The sequence below is a fragment of the Prionailurus viverrinus genome, chromosome A3 (genome assembly GCF_022837055.1).
Source record: "Prionailurus viverrinus isolate Anna chromosome A3, UM_Priviv_1.0, whole genome shotgun sequence".
Classification (NCBI taxonomy): Eukaryota; Metazoa; Chordata; class Mammalia; order Carnivora; family Felidae; genus Prionailurus; species Prionailurus viverrinus.
Window position 1 is genome coordinate 15,677,103 of NC_062563.1, and position 8,357 is coordinate 15,685,459.

The window sequence follows — 8,357 nt, forward strand, 5'->3', positions numbered from 1 at the left end:
AAGATGTGTGATGAATGTTTTCTACCGCCGGTCTTTATGCCTCCATGACCTCGTATAAACTTCATTTGCTGCTGAGGTCAAAAGTCTAACTGCAGGTCACTTTGGAATGTGAAACCAAGGCCCCAAGACCGTGCTGGCTCTCCCTGACCTCCCATAAAAGTGTATGATGTCCCTGCTTGCTTGGTGGCCCTTTTCTGCAGCTCTCTGCCTCCCACAGCTGATCCCGATTCTCCTGTGTGTATCCATAAGTCTGTTTCTTCCCATTGCTTAAGATGGGTATGGTTTTTTCCAACACTATATGGTCGGTTTAACTCTCAGAAGTCGGTGGAATACTTCTTATTAACAAATAAAGGGAAAATCATGATCATCTTCACATCAGCAGTAGAATATATTAAAAAATCATTTCTCTATTGATGCTAAAGGAACATACTGGCACAGGGTTAGAAGTTCACTGAGTTCATTTGATAGCAAGCGTCTATGAAATCCCTATTACGGAGGTAAGTACTTTCAGAATGCTGGAGTAAGAGCTGCTCCTCCATAAAAGCTGTTTGAATACTACAAATATTGTCAAAATCAACCTTTTCAGAATGTTGGGACTTACCAAAGGCTTGCAACAATCTATGAAGTGTTTATTCAAGAAGAACAGGTGAATCTCAGTGAGAAGAGAGAGCGCTGTGGCCAGTTGATTTGCCCCGTTCCCATCCCCTTTCTTCCTGGCTGTGCGGCAGCCCGGAGGCCAGCGGGCTTGCGCTGCGGTAGCTCTGAGGACCAGCAGAATGGCAGGTGCAGAAACAGAGAATGGATTTGATGCTACTCAAAAGCTCCGTCTCCAGAAAATTGTCACTATTTGACCTGTCTGGCACCTTCCTTTTTTTATGAAGAGCCTATATTTATTCCACCTAACTCAGAGCTTACTTTTTGTGCTCAGTCCTCTCCCTGGGTCAGTCCTTTTGACATCGTGGCTTCTTCAGACAAGGAGACCAATTGGAGCTAGTGAGAGGCTGACCACAAACCCTAAAAGGAGGAAGTGGGGAATGAAATGTCCAGGAGGTTTTGAAGATTCTATCCTATTCACGAGAATTCATGGGAATCGAGAAGCCCACACACACGCGTGGGGTCGTGCTTCTGTCTGGGGCTGTGTACATGCCTCTGAATAGAGGCCTGCTGCTCCATTTACATATTGGCCACATCCTTAATCTCGATTAGGATTTTATGGAAGATTGTGATGGTTGTCATGAACTTACTATTCAGGTTGGATACCATCACTATCTTGGGATCTCTCTTGGTGTCCACCTTGTTGTATATGATGTATATGTTGTATATGATTGAGTATATGTTGTATATGGTTCTTGTTTTGTTTTGTTTTTTAATTTTTTAATGTTTATTTTTGGGAGGAGAGAGAGAGAAAGAGACAGCGTTGTGGGGGGAGGGGCAGAGAGAGAGAAAAGGAGACACAGGATCTGAAGCGGGCTCCAGGCTCTGAGCTGTCAGCACAGAGCCCCACATGGGGCTCGAACCCACAAACCACAAGATCGTGACCTGAGTGGAACTCGGAAGCTTAACTGACTGAGCCACCCAGGTGCCACGAATGGTTCTTGTTCTTGATATTAGCCTGGCATGTCACTGTATATAGGCCATACCCTTGATTAGGATTTTGTGTCTGATTATGATCACTGTCACATACTTGCTTTAAAGTTAGGCTATAAAGTTGGTCTTTGGAGCCAGCCTGGTGTCTGCCTTTTTGTCCAGAATCGTGTGGACCTTGTTTTCTCTTTAGAAATCCATATGATCCATCTGGTAATTGATAATAAGAATCTTGGGGCTCAATAGTCTCCAAAGTTCCCTTCCATCTCTTACCACTACCCACCTGTTCCCAACCACTCATGATATTCCCCAAAGGGCTGTGGTTTGCGTTGTGGAAGACTTTGTTCCAAAAAAAAAAAAAAAGAATTAGTTCCCATCAGGGAAGAGAGTATGTGGTTCTCTCCTAGCACCCAGGATACCCTTAAAAGCCATTCTCCTTGACTAGCTTTTCCCCTAAGCCCACCTCCTACACTCACTACTGAGTCCCTTCATAGCTGCTTGCTTCTCAAAAATGAGGAGCAGAGGAAGGACAAAGATATCAGACTTCATCTTGCCAGGAAAGCCTTGGCTGAGAGCTAAGTTGAGTTTCTCATGTATGCCTTCCCTTGACTGTGTGTGTCAGGGGTCAGCCAAAGTTACAAAAGGCCCTGCCCTTTCTTCACTTATCAGTAAATGCCAACTTCCTCACTCCTGCTCAACAGGGGCCACTGTCAGAGTCCCCAGGGACTTTGCAAAGGGATACAACGTTGGAGGCCTTTGTCTTTCCCCTATAAGCTCCAGCAAATCTTTATCAACACTCATAGATCATCATGCTAAGCCTTCTGTATTTACAGAAGAAACTCAGTCCAGAGAAAAGAGACTTACTTCAGGTTACAAAACTAATCCTTCCATGATGCCATCATTTAAATACTCCATCACAGAAATGCCTGTATGGCTCAGTTGGTTTAAGCATCCAACTCTTGATTTCAGCTCAGGCTCATGAGATCGAGCCCCTCGTTGGGCTCCATGCCAACAGCGTGGAGCCTGATTGGGATTTTCTCTCTCCCTCTCTCTCTCTCTCTCTCCTGCTCACTCTTACTCTCTCTCAAAATAAATAAATAAACATAAAAATTTTAAAAAAATATTTAAATACTCCATCACAAATATAACCCTGTACTTCTCCTTGTTTCAAAATGGTCTTGAGACAACATTCTATTTTACTGAGGAGGAACAGTCATAGAGGTAGAAAGACATTGAAGACAAATGAAAGCCAAAGAAAGAAGACTTCAAGAAGTAAACAGCGTGCACCAATTACAAAACTGACTGTGAAGTTCATCACAATAAAGACTGACATGTGCCCAAAGCTTTACTGTCTCCAGCTGCTGCTAGTAACCTTAATTACAGAAGATTAATACAATTGTTGGGTTGAGTTGTCAGTTGGAGGATAGAGAACAGAAGTAGTCTTTTCAAGAAGTCAGAATTTGCAATGGAATGGGAGTCTGGGCTGTACCTGTGGGTAAGGTGAGCTCCAGAGATATTTTCAAAGGATGGGAGGAATTTGACAGGTTTTAATGGTGATGGCAATGAGTATTAGATAAAGAAATAAGAGTGTTGGTTTTTCTATCGAGTTCTTTTCAGTAAATTTACCTAAACAACAAAATTAAATTTTTTAAATGTTCATTTATTTACCAAGAGGGGGTGGGGAGAGGAAGAGAGAGAGAGAGAGAGAGAATCCCAAGCAGCCTCTGTGGAGCCCAACAGAGGGCTCGATCTGTGAGATCATGACATAAGCCAAAATCAAGGGTCTGATGCCCAACTGAATGAGCCATCCAGGTGCCCCCAAATTAATTTTTTAATAAAAAAATTTCCTGCCTCAATAGTAAACAGCTACAGCCCAATAGTCTGTGAAGAATGTTTGCCACCATCGATGAATTTATTAATATATTGAGAGAGGATGCAAAGAGAATATTTCCAACTTATCTAGAGAAGTGCAGCTTTCTGCAAATGTGAGAAGGTCTTAAATAGTCCAAAGAGCATTCCTTTACTTTGACCCATGAAATTGGCTAGTGGACAGACCACAGGACCAGTGAAGCATCCCAATAGTGACCGTGTGTAAATTCAAAACACCATGGAAGGTGGTTCTGAAGGAAGGATGGCTTTGACAACATATTTCCAATCATTCTATCCTAAAATCCTGATCTACTTGTAGGGAATGCCATATGTAAAAGGAAAGATCAACCAAGCTTTTTATGTAAAGAACAGAGATTAAAAATTACTAAGTTGTCAAACATAACGCATGTGGGCTAAATGGTTTCACTAAGCCATTCTGAGCTCCTACCAAGGTTATGTGTGTGCCCCAAGGGTGGTAATATCAAAAGCTGAGGGGCAAAATTTCCCTTGGGCAGAGACCTGAGCAGATTAGGTTGAAATGTTCCTGAACTATAATTGTCTACAGTGCCTACTGTGCCCTAATTACCTTTGTACTCCTTCCTGCCATTCCCTCAGGAAAATACCAGAAACCACTCTGTTCCAGGTGGGCCAGTAGAAGAAAGGATCTGACAGCATTAATTTTAGTTATGAATCCAAGAACAAAATCTTTGTTGCATCCTATGTGCAGAAGATACAGATAAAACAAAGGGGCTGAAGATTTGCAAAAACAAACCAGAAAATCGCAACCCAAAAATAGCATGAGATTATGATATTCTTATTAGAATACAATTCAGGGGTGCTTAGGTGGCTCAGTTGGTTAAGTGCCCGACTCTTGGTTTCAGCTCAGGTCATGATCTCATGGCTGTGGGATCGAGCCCCGCAACAGGCTCTGTGCTGACAGCAGGGCTGACAACATGGAGCCTGCTTGGGATTCTCTCTCCCTCTCTCCCTGCCCCTCCCCTGCTCTCTCTCTCTCTCTCTCTCTGTCTCACTCACTCTCTCTCTGTCTCAAAAAAAAAAACTTTAAAAAATAGAATTCAATGACATTTGAAAAAAAATGCATTTCAAAATTTAAAAAGAATGTATTGATACAAATAAAAGAAGCAATCAGTGTTTTCAAAAGCATAAAAATGGTATTATTGGTGAATAAGTCCTTGGTATGATGTCTTGATAGGGAAAGGAAAAGCTCCTCCTGGAAAAATCAAGAAGAGGGAGGAAAATATTAAAATATGTAAAATTTGATATGACAATGGGAAAATAATACACCCAAAGGAAAAAAGAGGGAATTTTACAGCGTTTTGCTCAGTTCAATGCAAAATTACTTGACAACATAGAAAATGTTACAGAATGAATTACCTCATTGCTTTAAGAATAGACAGAAAACCCGAACTGTACAAATATGAAAGAGGTACAGGAAATTGTCTATTCATCTCTTGCCTTAGTGCCACAAAGCGCTAGGCCTAGATGATTTAATATAGAGCAACAGGATGAGAGAAATCATAGTAGAAAGCTCCTGCAGAAGCTTCAAGACTGTGGAAGAAGAAATGGTTGTGGAGAAAGTACAAGCCCCACATTAACATGTACAGGAGCAGGATGGGTGACAGGGACATTCACCGGGCTGATAGTTTGGGTCAACTGATACAGCAAAGCCCACCCCTCTCTACCACTTGTATTTGGAGTAGTGTTCATCTCCAAGAGTTTTACATCTAGCAAAACTACCCATCAAAAATGAAAGAGAAAGTAAGACACTCCCAGAAAAATAAAAACTGAAGGATTTCATCATTGCTAGACATCACCTATGAGAAATGCTAAATGGAGTCCTTGAGGAGAAATGGAAGAACACTCCACAGTAATCCCAAACCATAAAAAGAAACAAAGGACAATAGTAAAGGTAAATATTTCATCCACATTCCTGGTTACAGCTGCCATAATAATTCAGCATATACATGTGCCACCATTGATTAATCACCCTCCTTCCTGTGTGTGGGCATTTAGTTTGTTTCCAGTACTTTGCACTTGCAAACAATACTGCAATTAATACATTTACTTTAATTCCACACTTCGGCTTATATTGTTCTATGGGTTTGGAATTGCTACTGGACAAGTATCACTTGCCACCGGAAGGTATAACCCTATACTTTCGTTCAGGGTCAAGCTAAACTAATGCGTCAATGGTCGTTTTTGAAAAACTCCTAAATCCCCCTGCCTTGGTCTACCTCCTGTGGAAAGAAAAATGATTTGAAATCAGAACAGATAGTTCCCATTCCCAGCTCTGCTCCTGACTCCTAAACAGTTTTCCCATCTGTAAGGAGGATGCGGTTTTCTGATCCTGTCAACAGGGATTTCAACTCCAAACTCAATGTAGGGTTGTGGCTTGTGGTATCTGTTATGAGCTGCAAAGAACCTGGATGCCTGGGGACAGACACACATGGCTGGCTAGAACAGAGTCTGCAAGGTCCTGGAAAGTGGCTCAAGTGTAGCTAAGCTTATAGCGATACTCGTTCTTCTAACCCCGGGGTGCACAAAGACCCTGGAGAGGGGGTATCTGATTCTTTGTCTCAGCAACAGATAGGTGGTACTGGGGAACTGTGGGTCTCTTGTGGAGGGTGGTGTCAAACAATGACCTATTTTCTGGGCTCTTTACTCATAAGCCACACTGAACACTATCTCCAACACAGCTCCATGGATGTAGCTCAGAGATTCTGCCCAGGGTAAGAGGCAGTCTGTAACAACAGAGAGCTCTGAAGCTCTCCCCGCAAAACTGACTTTATTTAAAACAGAACGTGGGAAAGTTCAAGCCTATAGGCGCTCTTGAACACAATGAAGATTTTGGTGGGAAGCAATTAAGAAGAAGGTGGCAGCTCCGTGAGAGCAAAAAGCTCAGTGACAGGCCAACTAGTTGACTAATTTACAACTAGTAATTCCCTGAGAGGTTCATGGAAAAAGAACCCTCCTGGGTGGGAACAAATCTCAAAGACTGACCTCATAGACTACTTCTGCAACGGGGCTCAAATAATTGGATAAAACTGTGAAACAATTTCTGCCACAGGGAATGTTTGGAAAAAATAGAGCAATCAATTGTCAATTTCGTGGAGCCTACAAGCTGGGTGTGATGCTGACAGCCACACAGCTTAACAGACAGCCTGGAAGAATGATGGTGATCTTTCTAAAGTAACACTCACAGGCTGGGACATGGGAAAGGACCTAAGCTTGTTAGAAATTTTCAGTATTTGAGTGTTTTTGGTATTTGGAGGGATCCAACGTGCTCTCAACCAGGGCAGTTTTGCCCCCCTGAGGACACCAGACAATGCCTGGAGACATTTAGTCACACCACAGGGATCTAGGCAGAGGCCAGGAATGTTGCCAAGCATCCTACAATGCACAGGAAAACTCTGATCCCCACAAAAAAAAGAATTATCTATCCCAAAATGTTAACAGTGCCAAGGTTGAAGAATCCAGGGTTGGGTGTCGTGGACCAGTACTTGTGTTCATCAGGGACAGTTAAGGAAAGGATGTGATTGGGTGTTGAGTCCTCCCTGAAAGGAGCAGTGTCAAGCAGACTTTGGTCAGCTGTCCTTCTGCATCTTAGTCTTTTTTTTTTTAATTTTCTTTTTTACATTTACTTATTTTTGAGAGTCAGAGACAGAGCATGAGCGGGGGAGGAGCAGAGAGAGAAAGAGACACAGAATCGGAAGCAGGCTCCAGGCTCTGAGCTGTCAGCACAGAGCCCAACGCAGGGCTTGAACCCACAAACCGTAAGATCATGACCTGAGCTGAAGTTAGACGCTCAACCAGCTGAGCCACCCAGGCACCCCTGCGTCTTAATCTTTATGAGACTTTGGTTCTTCCAGTGACTCTGTTGCTCACAATACCTAACGGTGTCCTAATCCATAGATTCCAGATTCTCAGCAGGAGATCTTCCGCTCTTGGTTTTATTTTGAAGATCAATTTTTTAAACCAGGAGTTTGTTTTGATTTTTAGTTTATTTACTTTTTAGAGCCCATTGAACATATTCAGCAACATGCTTGCAATCTTCTAACTGGAATTTCCCAATGCAATTAATGTTTTCATAGCAAGTGCCCTATTTCAAGTAGAAGCCTATTTATGAAGGGACAGGACAAGTCTCCCTTTACTTCAGCTGTTAAGTCCACCCACAAAATTGTTTGAAAATTTTCAGTCTATTTTTAAAGGCTCTTTATCTTTATTTTGTTACAGATTTGGTTCTTTGTGCAGTTTACCCTTGAGAGACAGTGTTTCTGAAATGGCCCTAGTGTGTTTCCTGCTTTTCTAGTGCTCTCAAGGCCATTTTAAATAAGAAATTACCATATTTCATAGATCAAGTAACTTTCCTACATTCAATAACCAGTGAGAAAACATAGCAAAAGATAAGATTCCATTCACAAAAACAGACATATATATATATATATATATATATATATATATATATATAATTTTTTATTATTATTTTAGAGATAGTGTGAAAGCATGGGAGAGGAACAAAGAGAGAAAGAATCCCAAGCAGGGCACACCCTCAGTGCAGAGCCCCATGCAGGGCTCGATCCCACAACCTTGGGATCATGACCTGGGCCGAAATCAAGATTTGGATGCTCAACCTACTGAGCCACACAGGCGGCCCAGATACACTATTTCTTACACTATAAATTTGATGCATTGCAATGAAATAACTAATAGTTAGGGTTTCTAAATGATTTAAAATTGTTCTAAATGCCACCTGATAAAGAAAGCATTTGAGATTTGCCAGGACAAAACTGATGATAAATTATCATGGGAGGAGTTACCCAATAACACATTTTCCCCCTTGTGCTAGACTGTCAGGAATTTTATTTTATTTTGTATTTTATTGA